Genomic DNA, 18,097 nt, shown 5'->3' with positions numbered 1-18,097 from the left:
ATTTAATGCTGGCTACAAAGCTAAGAAATCAGTTAGCAAATTACATTTCCTCAGACATTTAAACATTGATTACAAACTTAATTAAAATTTTATAAATATTTAGTTAAAATTAACTTAAACCAGAAGTCTAATATATGATTTTTCAATCTTCAAACACCTTAAAATGATTTTTTCAAAAATGCCAATTACCACAATAACTAGAAAATGTATTTCATGCACATTAATTTATATGATTATAAAATTATTGAAACCAAAGACTAAATGTGTGTCTTTATATTTACAAAATGTTAAGATTATGACATAAAAGAATGAGCTCAAATATAGTGAAATAACTCTTGGAAGTAACTGTATTTTATAATCAGATTCCCAATACGGTGTAAATTACAAAAAAATAACTTGGACAAAGTTCTTTGGTGTGGATGTGTGGTTGCTGAAGTGGCATGGATCTGTTGTACACTTCATTGGGTACAATACTGGCTTCAGTATTGCCTCTAGCTTGATCTCTGATTATGTTTTTTTGAGTCACTGCCTTTAGTAACGTCTCCTTTAATTCATCACACTCACTGTCATCATATTGGTTCTTTTGATCCACAGCTCTTAATCAAGTCATCCATACTCAACCAGCCTCTATGGCTCCTACTGCTTATTGAAAAGAGTTTAAACTCCTTGAATAAGATTCAAGATTCAGTATGATATTATCTAATAGCATTATTAAATTGACATTTTTATTGAGATAATTATAGATTCATATGTAGTTGTAAGAAGTAATGCACAGAGGTCTCCTAGGATCCTTTACCTAGTTTTCCCAATGGTAGCATTTTGCAAAAGTCTAATATTATATCAAAGTAGGGTATTGACAGTGATACAGTTGGCTGATTTTATTCACATTTCCCCTCTAGTACTCATCTTTCTGTGTGTAGGTCCATATATACGTGTGCATTTGGTTCTATAATATTTTATCACGTGTAAACTTGTATATCTGCACCAGGGTAAGGATACTGAACAGATCCATCACCACAAGGATCCTTTGTGTTGTCTCTTATAACCACCCAACTTCTTTCACATTTCTTCCCCTGCCACTCTGTCCCCGACACTGGCAACCATTAATTGTACTCCATCTCTGAAATTTTGTCATTTCATTATTTGGTATAAATGGAAATATGCCTTTTGGCTTTCACTTTTTCATCAACGTAATTCCTTAGAGATTTATGTGCGTTTTTGTGTATATTAGTAGTTCGCTGCTTTGATTATTGAGTAATAGCATTTATACCACAGTTTGTCTAACCATTCCCCCATTGGAGGACATCTGGGTTGTTTCCCCAGTTCTTGGTAATTATGAATAAAGCTGCCATGAACATTTGCATGCAGATTGTTGTATGAACATGAGTTTTCACTTACATGTGATAAACACCCAAAAGTGCAATCACTGGGTCATATGGCAAGTTCATGTTGGGTATTGCAATAAAGTATCAAACTGCTTTCCAGAGCGTCTGTGCCATTTTATATTTCTTCCAGTGACCTAAGAATAATTCAGTTTCTCTGCATCTTTCCTGACATTTGATGTCACCATTATTTTTCATTTTACCATTCTGACAGGTGTGGAGTCATACCTCATTGTGGTTTTATTTTGCATTTTCTAATGACAAATGATGTTGCATACCTTTTTATGCACTTATTTGCTATGTATAGATCCCCTTCAGTAAAATATCTGTTTTTATCATTTCTAAATGGGTTGCTTACTACTTTTGAGTTTTGAAAGTTCTTTCTATATTTTAGAAACTGGTTCTTTGTCAGATATGCAGTCAGCAAATATATGCTTCTACTCTGTAGCTTGTCTTTTCACCATGAAAAGGTTTTACTTTTGATGAGGTTCAATTTAGAAAATAATTTATTTCATGAATCATGCTTTTGGTGTCAAGTGGTTTCCTAGCCTGAGACCCGAAGATTTTCTACTTTTATTTTTTACTGAAAATACTTGCATTTTACATTTCAGTCCACCATCAATTTTGAGTTAATTTTATAAAGTTTGAGGTTTAGGTTGAGGGTTTTTGGGGACTTTTTTGTCTGTTTTGGGCTATGGATGCCCAATAGCTTTAATACTATTTGTTGAAAAGGCTATTCTTCCTCCATGGAGTTACTTTTGTATTTTGTGAGAAAACAGGCACATTTGTATGTATGTGAATTTTCTGTTCTGTCCCATTGTTATATGTGTTTGTCCCTTTGCCAATACCATACTATCATGATTACAGTAGCTATAGAGTAAGTTTACTGTTGGGTAGAGGGGTTCCCCCCATTTTAATCTTTTTTGTTAGGAATATTTTAGTTATCTTAGGACCTGCATCTATACATATACATTTTTTCTTATTTGTATTTTTTATTATTTTCAAATTATCAGCTAAGGGATTTCAGAATTGTATTCAGAGCAAATTGACTAATTGAAAAATTAACAGTATAACCTAATTAAATGTTTTCTGTTTAATAATTAATAAATAATAAAGCATCACTGAATCTAATAGTAGATTGAGTTTGAACCCAGCTCAACAAGTAGTTGGCTAAATATTTTCCTCAAAAAATTGGTAAAGCAAGTAGCAATTTACTATTATGTTGATCTTTTCCTAAGTTTACTGATTTTTTTTTTGTTGTTGACAAAAGTTTACAGCATGAAACATGATGTTTTAATGTAAACAGGGTCTTTCACTGAGAAAATGTTTTAATTTTAATAAGGTCAAATTTAGAAATGTATTCTTTCATAAATCATTCTTTTGATGTTAAGTCTTTGTCTATCCAGAGACCCTTAAGATTTTCTCCTGTTTAAAAATTTCTAAATTTTTATGTTTTCACATTTTACATTTCATTCCACAATCAATTTTCAATGAATTTCTGTATGAAGTTTGAGGTATAGGCAGTGGTCTTTTTTTCAGTATGTGGATACTGATATGGTTTGGCCGTGCCCCATCCAAATCTCAACTTGAATAGTATTTCCCAGGATTGCCACGTGTTTTGAGAGGGATTCAGGGAGAGGTAATTGAATCATAGGGGCCCATCCTTCCAGAGCTATTCTCATGATAGCGAATAAGTCTCATGAGACCTGATAGGTTTATCAGGGGTTTCCGCTTTTGCTTCTTCCTCCTTTTCTCTTGCCACCATCATGTAAGAAGAGCCTTTCACCTCCCACCATGATTCTGAGGCCTCACCAGCCATGTGAAGCTGTAAGTCCAAGAAAACTTCTTTTTTGCTCCCAGTTTTGGGTATGTCTTTATCAGCAATGTAAAAATGAACTAATACGGTAAATTGGTACTGGGAGTGGGGCATTACTGAAAAGATACCCCAAAATGTAGAAGTGACTTTGGAATTGGGTAACAGGCAGAAGTTGGAACAGTTTAGAGGGCTTGGAAAAAGACAGGAAAATGTGTGAAAGTGTGAAACCTCCTAGAGACTTGTTGAATGGCTTTGACAAAAATGCTGCTAGTGATATGAACAGTAAGGTCCAGGCTGAGGTGGTCTCGGTGGAGATGAGGAATTTTTCAGAAACTGGAGCAAAGGTGACTCTTGTTATGTTTGAGCAATGACACTAGAGGCATTTTGCTCCTGCCCTAGAGAGTTGTGAAACTTTGAACTTGAGAAAGATGATTTAGGGTATCTGGCAGAAGAAATTTCTAAGCAGCTAAGCATTCAAAAGGTGACTTGGGTGCTGTAAAAAGCATTCCATTTTAAAAGGGAAACAGCATAAAAGTTCAGAAAATGTGCAGCTTGACGATGCAGTAGAAAAGAAAAACCCGTTTTTTTGAGGAGAAATTCAAGCAAGCTGCAGAAATTTGCATAAGTAGCAAGGATCCTAGTGGTAATCCCCAAGAGCATGGGGAAAATGTGTCCAGGCTATGTCAGAGACCTTCATGGCAGTTCCTCCCATCACAGGCCCAGAGGCCCAGGAGCAAAATGTGGTGTTGTGAGCTTGTTCCAGGGTCCTCGTGCTGTGTGCAACCTGGGGACTTAGTGCCCTCTGTCCCAGCTGCTCCAGCTATGGCTGAAAGGGGCCAATGTAGGGCTCAGGCTGTAGCTTCAGAGGATAGAAGTCCCAAGCCTTGGCAGCTTTCACATGGTGTTGACCCTACACGTGCACAGAAGTCAAGAATTGAGGTTTGGGAACCTCTGCCTAGGTTTTAGATGTATACAAATGCCTAGATGCCCAGGCAAAAATTTGTTGCAGGGGCAAGCTCTCATGGAGAACCTCTGCTAGGGCAGTACAGAAGGAAAATGTGGGGTTGGTGCTCCCACACAGAGTCCTTACTTGGGCACTGCCTAGTGGAGCTGTGAGAAGAGAGCCACCATCCTCCTGACCCCAGAATGGTAGATCCACTGATAGCTTGTATCGTGTGCCTGGAAAAGCCACAGACATTCAATGCCAGCCTGTGAAAGCAGCCGCCAGAGAGACTGTATCCTGCAAAGCTAGAGAGGTGGAGTTGCCCAAAACCATAGAAACCCACCTCTTGCATCAGTGTGTCCTGGATGTGAGACCTGGAGTCAAAGGAGATCATTTTGGAGCTTTAAAATCTAACTGCCCCGCTGGATTTCGGACTTGCATAGGCCCTGTAACCCCTTGCAATTTTTCCCACTTAGAAAGGCTGTATTTACCCAATACCTGTATCTCCATTGTATCTGGGAAGTAACTAGCTTGCTTTTGATTTTGCAGGCTCATAAGCAGAAGGGACTTGCCTTGTCTCAAATGAGACTTTGGACTTTTGGGTTAATGCTGAAATGAGTTAAGATTCAGGGGACTATTGGGAAGGCATGATTGCTCTTGAAATGTAAGGACATAAGATTTGGAGGGGCCAGGGTTGGAATGATATGGTTTGGCTGTGCCTCTACTCAAATCTCAGCTTGAATTGTACCGCCTAAAATTTTAACGTGTGGTGGGAGGGACCGAGGGAGAGGTAATTGAATCATGGGGGTCAGCCTTTCCCATGCTGTTCTTGTGATAGCGAATAGTCTCACGAGATCTGATGGGTTTATCAGGGATTTTGGCTTTTGCTTCTCCCTCATTTTCTCTTGCCTACGCCATGTAAGAAGAGCCTTTTGCCTCCCACCATGATTCTGCATCCTCCCAGCCATGTGGAACTCTAAGTCCAATTAAACCTTTTTTGTTTGTTTGTTTCCAGTTTGGGGTATGTCTTTATCAGCAGCATGAAAACAAACTAATACAGATACTTAATTGCTCCAGCACGATTTGTTGAAAAGGCTGTCCTTCTTCCATTGAATATGTCATTTGCTTGTGCACTACAAAATGATTACTGCAATGAAGCTAAGTAACAGATCTGTTACCTCACATAGTTATCATTGCTTTTTTGGCGTGTTGAGAATATTTAGGATCTGCTGTTTTAGCCAATCTCAAATGTATAACACTATTTTATTAACTGTGGTCACCATGCTGTACATTAGATATCCAGATCTTATTCATCATACCTAACTAAAATTCTGTACTCTGACCAAAAACTTAAATTTCCCCCATACTCCAGTCCCTGGTAACCATTCTCTGGCAATCAACCAACTCTCCGCTTCTATGAGTTTGATTCCACATATAAGTGAAATCATGCAGTATATGTCTTTCTGTGCCTAGCTTATTTGAGTTAACATAAAGTCATGTTTGAGTTAACATAATATAATATCCTCTAGGTTCATCCATGTTGTTACAATGGAAATATATTTTATTTATATATTATATATATTAATTATATCTCATGTATCACATATATGTATAAAATATATATAATTACATTGATATACATTATATATGTGTATATATAAAAATATATTTTATTTAATTATTTGTGGATAAAAGGTTAGGTTGATTCTGGCAGGGTGCAGTGGCTCACGCCTGTAATCTGAGAACTTTGGGAGGCTGAGGTAAGTGAATCGCCTGAGGTCAGGAGTTCAAGACCAGCCTGGCCAACATAGTAAAACCCTGTGTCTACAAAAAATGCAAAAATTAGCCAGGCGTGGCGGTGGGTGCCTGTAATCCCAGCTATTCGGGAGGCTGAGGCAGGAGAATCACTTGAACCAAAGAGATAGAGGTTTCAGTGAGCTGAGATCACGCCACTGTACTCCAGCCTGAGCAACAGAGTGAGACTCCATCTCAAAAAAAAAAAAAAGATTGTCAATTTTGAATAATCTTGCAATGAACATGTGTAGTGCAGACAGATATCTCTTCAAGATACCTATTTCAACTTCTTTGGCTATATATTAAGAAGTGGGATAACTGGATCATATGGTACTTCTATGTGTAAGGTTTTTTGTTTTTGTTGAGGTGGAGTCTTACTCTGTAAGAGTAAGAGGCTCTGCCTCCTGGGTTCAAACAATTCTCCTGCCTCAGCCTATAGAGTAGCTGGGATTACAGGCACCTGCCACCACGCCCAGCTAATTTCTGTATTTTTAATAGAGATGGGGTTTCGCCATGTTGGCCAGGCTGGTCTCGAACTCCTGATGTTGAGATTCACTTGCCTCAGCCTCCCAAAGTCCTAGGATTACAGGCATGGGCCACCACACACGGCTCCATATGTAAGTTTTTGAGGAATCGCCCTATTGTTTTCTGTAATATTTTCCATATTCTCATCATCACTTGTTATCTTTTGTCTTTTTTTTAATCATAGCCATTCTAACAGGTGTAAGGTGATATCCCATTGTAGTTTTCATTTGTATTTCCCTGATAATTAGTTATGTTGAATATTTTCTCATATATCTTTTAATCATTTATATGTCTTCTTTTGAGAAATGTCTCAAATGGGTTCTTTGCCCATTTTCAAATTAAATTGTTTGTTTTGTGGTTATCGAGTTTTGAATTTTCTTATAGATTTTGGATATTAGCACATTATTCTATTTCTCTCATTTTGCAAGTTATCTCTTTATTTTGTAGATTGTTTACTTTGCTATGTATAAGATTTTTAAATTTGACACAATCTCATTTATCTATTTTTGCTTGTGTTGCCTGTGCTTTTGGGTCACATCCAAAAAATCATCCCCCAGACCGATGTCAAAAAGCATTTTTCTTCTGCAAGTTTTAAAGTTTCAGCTCTTAACATTTAAGTTTTTAATTCGTTTTGAGTTTCTTTTTGTGCATGGTGTGAAATAAGGGTTTATTTTCATTCTTTTGTGTGTGGATACTCAGTTCCTTCAACACCGTTTATTAAAGAGACTGTCTTCCCCATTGTGTGTTCTTTGTAACTTTGTCAAAGATGAATTGACTGCAGATGTGCAAATTTATTTCTGGGCTCTATTCTCTTCCATTTGTCCATGTATCTGTTTTTATGCCAATACCATATTTTTTTGATTACTATGACTGTATACTATATTTTGAAATCAGGTAGTGTGATGTCTCCAGATTTGCTTCTCTTGTTTAAGATTGCATAGCTATTCAGAGGCCTTTTGTGGTCACATAGGAATTTTACGATTGCTTTTTTCTCTTTCTGTGAAGAACATCGTTGGTATTTTGGTAGGGGTTACACCAAATCTATAGATCACTTTGGGTAGTATTAACATATTAATACTATGATAGTATTAATTTTTCTAATCCATGAACATAGGATACCTTTCTGTTTGTGTCTTCAGTTTTTTTCACCAGTGTTTTATAGTTTACAGCATAGCCTAGTATTCCATGGTGTATATGTACCACATTTTCTTTATCTTTTATTTCTTTGTATTGCCTATTGTTCTGACCATGATTTCCAGTTCTATGTTGAAGAGATATGGTGAGAGTGAGCACTCTTGTTTTTTTCCTGATCTTGGAGGAAAAGCTTTTAGCTTTTTACTCTTGAGTATGATGTTAGCTATAGGCTTCATATATGGCCTTTATGATGTTGGGTTACATGATGTTTAGTCCTAATGTGCTGAAAATTTTTATAATGAAAGATGCTAAATTTTCTCTATTGATTTTTCTACATCTTTTGAGATGAACGTGTAATTTTTATCCTCTATTTTGTTAATGTGGTGTATCCCATTTCTCGATTTGTGTATGTTAAACCATCCTTGCATCCTGGGGATAAGTTCCACTTGATCATGGGATATTACTTTTAAATGTGCTGTTGAATTGGGTTTGTTAGTATTTTTTTGAAGATTTGCACATCTATGCTCATCTGGGTTATTAGCCTGTAGTTTTCTTTTCTTGAAGATTCTTTGTAAGGCTTTGACATCAAGGTAATGGTGACCTTGTAAAATGGGTTTTGAAGTGTTCTCTTCAATTTCTGGGAAGACTTGGGAGATTTCTGATTACTGTTTCAATCTCCTTACCCACTGTTCGTATGTTCAGATTTTCTGTTTCTTCAGCATTCAGTCTCACTAGGTTGTATGTTTCTCAAAATTTAGCCATTTTTTCTGAATTATTCAGTTTGTTGTTGCAAAATTGTTTATGGTAGTCTCTTATGATCCTTTTTATTTCTGTGGTATCGGTTGCTTCTTTTTCTTTTATAATTTTATTTATTTGAGACCTCCCACATTTTTTTGGTCTAGCTAAAGGTTTTTAAATTTTGTTTATCTTTCCAAAAAAAGCCAATCTTAGTTTCATTGATCTTTTGTAGTGTCCTTCTAGTCTCTGTTTTATTTATTTTTGCACAGATCTTTATTATTTCCTTCTCTCTGCTAACTTTGGGCTTATTTAGTTCTTCTTTTTTGTAGTTCCTTGAGATATAAAGTTAGAATATTTAAATTTTTTAATACACCCTGACCCCAATTATTTTATAAAACTGTTTGATGTGCTCTTTTTAAGAGGTAATTTTAATACTTTTAATTTATTCAGTAAATAGTCTTCAGTAGATAGTTTTAAATTTGTTATTGTTTTTTACTTACTGAATAAATTTCACAAGTTTTAAGAACAACTTTAGGTATTGGAAGATATTACTAAATTATTTATTTATTCTGTTTTAAATTTTTACTGGTAAAATGTACATATCATAAGGTCTATTATTTTAAGAATTTCTAAATGTATGGTTTAGTGGTACTAAGCATATTCACACTGTCACAATCAACTTTACTATCTATTTCTAGAACACTTCATCTTGCAAAACTGATAATCTGTACCTATAAAAGAATAACTAATTTCCCATTTTCTCTGGACCCTAGAAACCAGCATTCTATTTTCTGTCTCTTAAAATTTGGCTACTCTAGGTACCTCATATTAATAGTATTATAGGATATTTGTCCTTTTATGATTGGCTTATTTCACTTTCTGGTTTTTAAGATTCATTCATATTGTAGCTTGTGTAAGAATATCCTTCCTTTTTAAGGCTGAATAATATCACATTGAATGTATATATCATATTTTATTTATCCATTCATCTATCAGTAGAATCTTGGATTGCTAAATAACATTTTAGTTATTGTAAATACCACCGTTATAAACATGGGTGTACAAATATCTGTTCAATGCCTGCTTTCTTTGATGTATATACCCAGAAGTAAAATTGCCGGATCATATGGTAATCCTATGTTTAATTTTTTTTGAAGAATCACCATACAGTTTTCTACAGCAGCTGCATTATTTTACATTCCCACCAGCCATGAAAAAGAAATCCAATTTCTCCAAATTGTCACCAACATTTGTTGTTACCTGCTTTTTGTTTGTTTGTTTTTTTTAAAAAATAGCCGTTTCAATGGATGTGAAGTAGCATCTCATTGTGGTTATGGTTTGCATTTCCACAATTTAAAATATTAAGCATTTTCATGTGTTTATTGTCAAATTTGTGTATCTCCTTTGGAGAAGTGTCAAATTATTCAAGTTCTTTGCCTATTTTAAATGGAATCATTTATGGGTTTTTTTGTTATTAAGTTGTAGTGGTTCTTTACACATTCCAGATATTAATCCATTGTCAGATATATGCTTTACAAATTTTTTTCTTTTAGCAGGTTGCCTTTTCACTCTGCTGATAGTGTCTTTTGATGCAGAAAAGTTTATAATTTTGATGAAGTCCAGATTATCCCTTTGTCCCTTGTTGCCTGTGCTTTATGTGTAATATCCATTGCCAAATATAATGTCATAAAGCTTTCTTCTTCTATGTTTTCTTCTGAGAGTTTTATAATTTTAGTGTTAAATTTGAATATTTGAGCCAGTTTAAATTAATTTTTGTTTGTGATATAAAGTAAGGGTATAGCTGCATTTTTCTGCATATGGATATCCAGTTTTCCCATTACCATTTGTTGGAAGACTATGCTTTCCTCATTGAATTATCTTGTCACCCTTGTTGAAAATCATTTGCCCATACACAAGAGGGTTTATTTCTGGGATCACTCTTCTATTCCACTAGTCTATATAGCTGTCTTTGTACAATACCGGTTTTTGTGTGTTGATTTTTATCCTGCAACTTTGCTAAATTTGTTTATTAGTTTTAACAGGGGTGTGTGTGTGTGTGTGGTGTGTGTGTGTGTATGTGTGTGTGTGTAATTTAGCGGTGTATTTTTTTTTTTTCTCTTTGGTTTTTTTTTGAGACGGAGTTTCGCTCATGTTACCCAGGCTGGAGTGCAATGGTGCGATCTCGGCTCACCGCAACCTCCGCCCCCTGGGTTCAGGCAATTCTCCTGCCTCAGCCTCCTGAGTAGCTGGGATTACAGGCACGCACCACCATGCCCAGCTAATTTTTTTTTTTGTATTTTTAGTAGAGACAGGGTTTCACCATGTTGACCAGGATGGTCTCGATCTCTTGACCTCGTGATCCACCCGCCTCGGCCTCCCAAATTGCTGGGATTACAGGCTTGAGCCACCGCGCCGGGTCTTAGCGTTTATTTAACCTATACAATCATGTTGTGGAGAATGGAAATACTTTACTTATTTATTTTTAATTTGAATGCTTATTTATTGCCTAATTGCTTGGCTAGGACTTCTAGCACTATGTTGAATAAAAGGGGTAAAAGAAAGCATGTATGTCCTGTTTCTGATCTTACAGGAAAAGCTTTCCATCTTGCATTATTAAGTATCGTGTTAACTGTGGGTTTCTCAATATGGCCTTTGTTATATTGAGCTAGTTTCTCTCTCTGCCTAGTTTATTCATTTTTTTTTTTTTTCTGTGTGTGGTCATAAAAGGGTGTTGAATTGTGTCAAATGCTTTTTCTGCATCTGTTGAGATAATCATATTTTTTCTTAATTCTGTTAATGTGATGTGGAACATTGATTTATTTCTGTATAAACTATTCTTGAATTCTAGGAACAAATTCCTCTTGTTAACAGTGTATAATCCTTTTAATATACTGTTGAATACAGATTACTAGAAATTTGTTCAGGATTCATTAGGAATGTTGATCCACAGTTTTCTTGTAGTGTCTTTGTGTGTGGCTTCAGTATTAGAGTAATGCTGGCTTCGTAGAATAAGTTAGCAAGTGTTCCTGCTCCTTTAGATTTTATTTTTTTTTTGGTAAGAATTTGAGAAGTGTTGGTGTTCTTTATTTCTTAAATGTTTGCTGGAATATGCCAGTCAAGCCTCTGGTCTTGGGATTTTTTTGGTGTGTGGTTTTTGACTATGGATTCAATCTCCTTCCTAGTTACAGATCTATTCAGATTTTCTATTTCCTTATGATTAGGTCTTAGTAGATTGTGTGTTCCTAGGAATTTGACCATTTCATCTAGATTATTCAATTTTTTGGTATATAATCATTCATCATACTCTCTAATAGCATTTTTTTCTGTGTAGTTGATAGTAATGTCATCTCTTTCATTTCTGATTTAGTTATTATTATTATTTCTTTTTTTCTTAATTTAGCCAAAGATTTATGAATTTTGTTAATCTCTTTGAAGAACCAACTCTCAGTTATGTTGATTTTCTGTATTCTTTTTCTATTCTCTATTTTACTTATCCCTGCTCTTATGTTTATTATTTTCTTCCTTCAGCTAGTTTTGTATTTAGGTTTTTTTTTTCTAGTTTCTTAAGGTATAAAGTTAGGTTGTTGATTTAAGCTCCTTGTTCCTTTTTTTTAAATGTAGGTATTTTTAGTTATAACTTTTCTTTAAACACCGCTAATTTTTCTGCATCCAATAGTGTTTGGTATGTTGTGTTTTCATTTTTATTTATCTCAAGATATTTTATAATTTCCCTTGTGATTTTATATTTGACTCATTGGTTTTTAATGAGTGTTACTTAATTTAACTCCTACATATTTGGAATTTTTCTGTTTCTTTTTTGCTGTTAATTTCTAGTTTAATTCCGTAATGATCAGAATGTGTACTTTGTGTAATTTAATCTTCAAACATATATTAAGGCTAGTTTTGTACCCCAATATATGGTCTATCTGGAGAATGTTTCAGGTGCACTTGAAAAAAATGTATGCCATATTCTTGCTTGGAAGAGTATTTGGTATTCATGTCTCTTAAATCCACTTGGTCTATGGAGTTTTTAAAGTTCTCTATTTACTTATTGATCTTTCATAAGTTATTTCTATTCATTATTAAAAATGGGGTTAAATACCTGTTTATTTTTGAGTCTGTCAAAATACCTTATTTATTTATTATTGTGCTTTCTTTTACTTTTCTCTTTCTTATTTGTGTTTAAACTTTTTTCTGTATTCACCTTAAGGCTTGGCTATTTGATTTCCTCTGCAAACCTCCTATTGGATCTGACTTTCAAATTACCACCACAATCTGCACAGTTAATTATGCAGCCTGAAACTTTAGACTGTCAGAGTTCACTGTTCTATCAATTAAGAATTAACTAATCTCATCATGTCTCACATTTCTCATTAGAGGATAACTACTTACCTGACAAAGGATATTAGCAGGACCAGAAGACACAGGACATGTTAAATGTACATTATGACATGTGTCCTGTGAAACACCTGATATAATCACTTATTGATTTTTTAAGTGAACTTTTTTCAATTTACTTTTATTAATTTCTCCTCTTTCATCCATCACTATGATTTTAATTTGTTTTAAATCTTTGGCTTAATGTTATTTTAATTTCTATTCCTTTTAATAAATGGCTAATACCCTGATAACTTATTTGCCTGTATGTGTTTGATTCCAACTTTTCTATCTTATTTCTTTACTTTTTAAATTACACTTCAGATATATTTTTATAACTCCCTAATTCATTTTGTAAAGAAATTTTTCTGACATATATCTATATGAATTTGAGATTAATTACATCAAAGTACATATAAATTACCTATATTTGCCTATAAATTTATTAAACACCAACAAAAGAATATTTCTTAACTTATCAGTATTTAAGCATGCCAATATAGTAGAATTTTTTTCAACTTTTAAATTGTTTTTATCACCTAAGTCAATTTGTATTTGACATTTGGGTTACAGGTGCATCTAAATATAGACATATCACTCAACTGACATATAGAATAGCAAAGAAGGACACTTCCATCCTGGTTTATCTATGGTGTGTATCCTTCCTCATGAAATAACCTAGACAAAAATCAAGAGGCATGAAAAGTGCCAAATACTGATTTAATACATTTTCCTCTCTTTCTTATCTTGTAAATATAAAATTGTGCACTATGTGTGTGAGTAAATTAAAATAATTTTAATCTAGACTGTGAGCTCTGTGGGCCAAAAGACAGACAGCCTAGGCAAGTGGAGGGCATCTGTCCTTCATCAAGCTATTCACACAAACTAATTCAAGAGGTAGACTAGATTATCTAAGTCTTGATGGGCTTATGTTACATAGGTCTTCAAGTAATGTTTTACTTTATTTTTCTTTAATTCATTGTCCTATATGTTGTTTATTCCACTATTCTTGTAATAGGTTGAAAACGAAAGGTTGAACTAGTCTAATAATGCTTAATATACTCCATAAACTGTCCGAATCAAATATTTTTATTTATTGTTCAGGCAAACACAACTGATTTCCATCTACAATTATTTTTTAAGATAAGAAACAGTAAGTCAACTGAAGGAAGACCTGGGATGGCCAACTATAGAACATTATTGCACTTTAGCACACTGATTGAGAAATGAAGAACCTTAGGGTGGGTCTTGTCACTCTTGGCTGCAGCAGGGCATGAGCCTTGCCTCCGTGGGCCTTTCCCAAGAACGCTCTGCAGCGCCTGACACATTGCTGGTATACTGTCTCAAAGTCAGGGTCATTCCCTTAACAAGAATTTTCAGTAACAAGTTGTTTTGGCGTGGGCCTTTCCCAAGAACGCTCTGCAGCGCCTGACACATTGCTGGTATACTGTCTCAAAGTCAGGGGCATTCCCTTAACAAGAATTTTCAGTAACAAGTTGTTTTGGCAAATCATAGCTCCCAATTTTAGCTTTTCAGTTTTGAACTTGATTACATTTTTATTCAAAGCTCTCAGGTTGCTTTCATTCATACATGATTTATAACCAAATGTGGTAAAGTCTTCCTTGATAATCTGCTGGGCCATATGATTCATGGGCATACCATGGTTCATGAAATTTTCCTCTCTGTAATCTGGAGGATTTCCTATTTCATATGTGGATGTCACTGCATAGTCTATCCTTCAAAATATCATTTGAGACAAATTGATCATTACAAGTTTTCTGAAAATTGCTTCTGCAAATAAGTGACTGGCTGCAATGGGTGTATGTGTTACCCAGACACATACAAAACACTGAATTGGGCACCTGCTTGGCCATCTTCTTCTCTCAAGTTTTGCTTTATGCACTTTTGTAACTCACAATATCATTAGGGCTCAATATTTTGCCAACACAAAATTATCCTTTTGCAATTTAATGTTGTATAGCTTAAATCTACTTTATTGAATATTGGTATGGCTCTTTTTGATTACTATTCTTATATGTTTACCTGAAAAGCATTTGTTTTATTTGAATCATTATGCTTTAGGTATTTCTCTTGTGACCAGCATACATTGCGTTTTTGATCCCATTTTATTAATCTTGTCTTTTAAAGGGGAATTTTCAACCATTGATAATAATATAAATATATTTGATTTGATTTCTATTATGTCCACTTGTGCATTTCAATTTTTTATGACGTTTAGGATTCTGTTACCATTATTATTACTATAGTTACCTTCTGCCTGAAGTTAAGCATTTTCTTTTAACCTCCAGTGGTTTTCTTTAGGCTTAAAAATACATGCAACTCAATTTCTCTTTCAGAATTGACAGTGAAACTATATATGCATATATCTCCTCATGTAATATATTAAGATGATACCTTTTTTCCTCCTCTCCTTCTTCCTCCTAATCTTTGTCTACAGAATTTTAGACCCAGTTTACTATGTTTTCTTTTTTCTTTTTAAAATCATGCATGGGTTCTCTAAGATATGTATTTACCATTCACATTCTTTTATTTTTTCTCATCCGTATCTATAGTTACAACTAAGACTGAATTCTATGCTTCAATTGTTTTAATGATTGTTGAATGTTTCTTTATATTATGATTTAGCCACTGTTCATTTCTTTATTTTGATGGATTTTTGATCAGCTAGAGTAGGTTTTTGAGCAATATATTTAATAAGCAGTATGATTTCTGAGACAGCATATCTGATAATGTTTTCTGTTGTCTTTATACATTAATTAAAACATATCTGAATATAATATTATTGTGTCACAACTTTCCTCTTTAATATTGTTTAGAATTTGCTCCATTGCCTTCTTCCTGTGTGTGATACAATGGAGAGGCTTTCACCTATTCATTTTCCTCTCCTCTTTTACTTTCTCTCTTACCCCCTCACAACTTTCTCTCTTCTCCCTTTTCTTCATCTCCTTCTTCCTCCTCCTTTCTCTTTCTGTTTCACTTCTTCTTCCTTTGCCTTTTCTCCCCTTCTTCCTCTCTCTTTCCTTTTCACCCTCTTCCTCCTCTTTTCCTTCTCCTTCTCCTTACCTTCTTCTCACCACCTCCCTGTTTTTCTCCTTCTTCCTTCTCCTTCTCCTCCTTCCCTCTCCTCCTTCTCTTCGTTTTCTATTTTTTCCTCATCTCTCCTCTCTGCCTCCATTAATCCTATTACTGCTCCTTTTTCTTCTTCTCCTTTTCCTTTTTCTGTTTTCTATCTTCCTCTTCCAATTTTTCTCCTTTCTTGTGCTTTCTCCTTTGAAATTATCCTTACTAATGTCTTTCAACTTAAAAACTTCCAGAGTTGGTTGATATGCCATTAATTATAGGATTCAGTGAGGCCTTTGTATATGCAAACAGAAACTTGCACTTTGGTTCAATAATTTTGTCATCTATTATCTCTTTACTTATTATTTATATTCCATTTATTTGCATATTGTTTCCAGGAATATTGATTTTTCATATATTAGTATTATGATTCCTCAAAATCTATCACACTGTCTGATCATTTTCAATTAATCTCCTTTTCCTGCTCATTCTGAGGGAGTTCCTCAGTTTGTTTTTCATATTTCAGCTGAGATTTCCTTTAGTTTTCACATGCCTTTTAGCAATATTAATGACTATATAAATTCTACTTATATATTTTTATTTCCCCTTCATTCTTTCTTCCTTTCATTCTGCTAGCACCTCTTTTATGTCTCAGCCAACGTTTTATGGATTTCATTTTAAAGTTTTGTTATAAAGAGTCCTGGCTGTAGTAAATTATACCTACAGAAAAACAAATATTTTTTAAATTATGGCTTTGTTTTTCTAGCATATGTTTTCCTGACAATATATTTTTTAGTATCTTTAACGCCATATTATGTAAATATATTTATTATTTCTTTTATAATGAAATCTTTATGTCTCCATATTGTTGGGGTTTTGAAATTTGGAAATACAGTCATGTTTGTTCCCCCATAGGTTGTTGGGGTACAGGTGGTGTTTGGTTACATGCGTTAAGTTCTTTAGTGGCAGTTTGTAAGATTGTGGTGCACTCATCTCCCAAGCAGTATACACTGCACTTTATTTGCAGTCTTTTATTCCCCTCGCCCCCCCATCCTTCCCCCGAAGTCCCCAAGTCCATTGCATCATTCTTTTTTTTTTTTTTTTTTTTTTCCGAGATGGAGTTTCGCTCTTGTTACCCAGGCTGGAGTGCAATGGCGCGATCTCGGCTCACCGCAGCCTCCGCCTCCTGGGTTCAGGCAATTCTCCTGCCTCAGCCTCCTGAGTAGCTGGGACTACAGGCACGCGCCACCATGCCCAGCTGATTTTTTGTATTTTTAGTAGAGACGGGGTTTCACCATGTTGACCAGGATGGTCTCGATCTCTTGACCTTGTGATCCACCCGCCTCGGCCTCCCAAAGTGCTGGGATTACAGGCGTGAGCCACCGCGCCCGGCCCCATTGTATCATTCTTATGCCTTTGCCTCCACATAGCTTAGCTCCCACATATCAGTGAGAACATACGATGTTTGGGTCTTCATTCCTGAGTTACTTCACTTAGTATCAGTTTTTGTTTAGTTTACTCTTCCTTGGGTATGGAGAGCTCTTTCCATAAACAGGTAGGTTGATACTCTTTGGATTTCCTAATAGTACACCTGGATGCAATCAGAATCACCCTTTCAAGTCTTAACCTGGGCTTGTGAGAACAGGTGGAGACTGTGATAAAATTTTAAATTCCCATTATCAAAACTGTGCCTTAGTGGATTTGTTTTTTTTTAGTTTTTTTGCCTTAGTGACCAAGTTTCCATTTCTAACGTTTTGATTGATACAGCCTCAACAACAGTAAGAGAAACCGCTGTGTAGCTTTTTGTAACCATTTTTTTTTCTGGCATCACTATTCTCTGCTATTTACTGACAAATTGCTATTGTTCAGAGACGCTGGTGAACCAGGGTTTCTGCATATACTGTACCCTGCAGAGCTGTGAGGAACCTAGGCGCTGTCCATTCTTGCTGCTCTGAATTTCTTTGTATCTGTTGATATAAGAGGAAATCCACTGAGATGATGCATTTTCAAAGCAAGATGAATTTGAGCCTCCCATTGCTGCCTCCCATTAATTTTCTCCCTCTCCCCTGGAAACTTCCAAAAGAGTCTAATAAGTAGGTAGGAGCCTTTCCTGGTTCATGATACATGATCCCCTGTAGTTTAAAAAATTTCCTGTTCATTTCAGTAGGTATCTGAAAAGATTAAGGATGAGTATCTGTTCTCTCTTTATAAACGTTTTTCCTAAGTTATCTTCAAATTATAAATTTTCAAACTAAAATAAAACCATTCAATAATGATTGTAATCCACCCTGTCCATATAAATGTTCA

At 34.9% G+C, this 18,097-nt stretch overlaps 1 protein-coding gene across 3 annotated transcripts in view; it reads left to right on the top strand.

The window, feature by feature from the left end:
- Positions 1 to 18,097, top strand: part of GRID1 (glutamate ionotropic receptor delta type subunit 1) — a 771,066-nt gene that overhangs the window by 649,061 nt on the left and 103,908 nt on the right. The window lies entirely within an intron of this gene.

This window comes from Sapajus apella, unplaced genomic scaffold, assembly GCF_009761245.1.
Source record: "Sapajus apella isolate SASKATOON/1434 unplaced genomic scaffold, GSC_monkey_1.0 scaffold163, whole genome shotgun sequence".
NCBI classification, from domain to species: Eukaryota; Metazoa; Chordata; class Mammalia; order Primates; family Cebidae; genus Sapajus; species Sapajus apella.
This window is presented reverse-complemented; position numbering and strand designations above follow the sequence as displayed.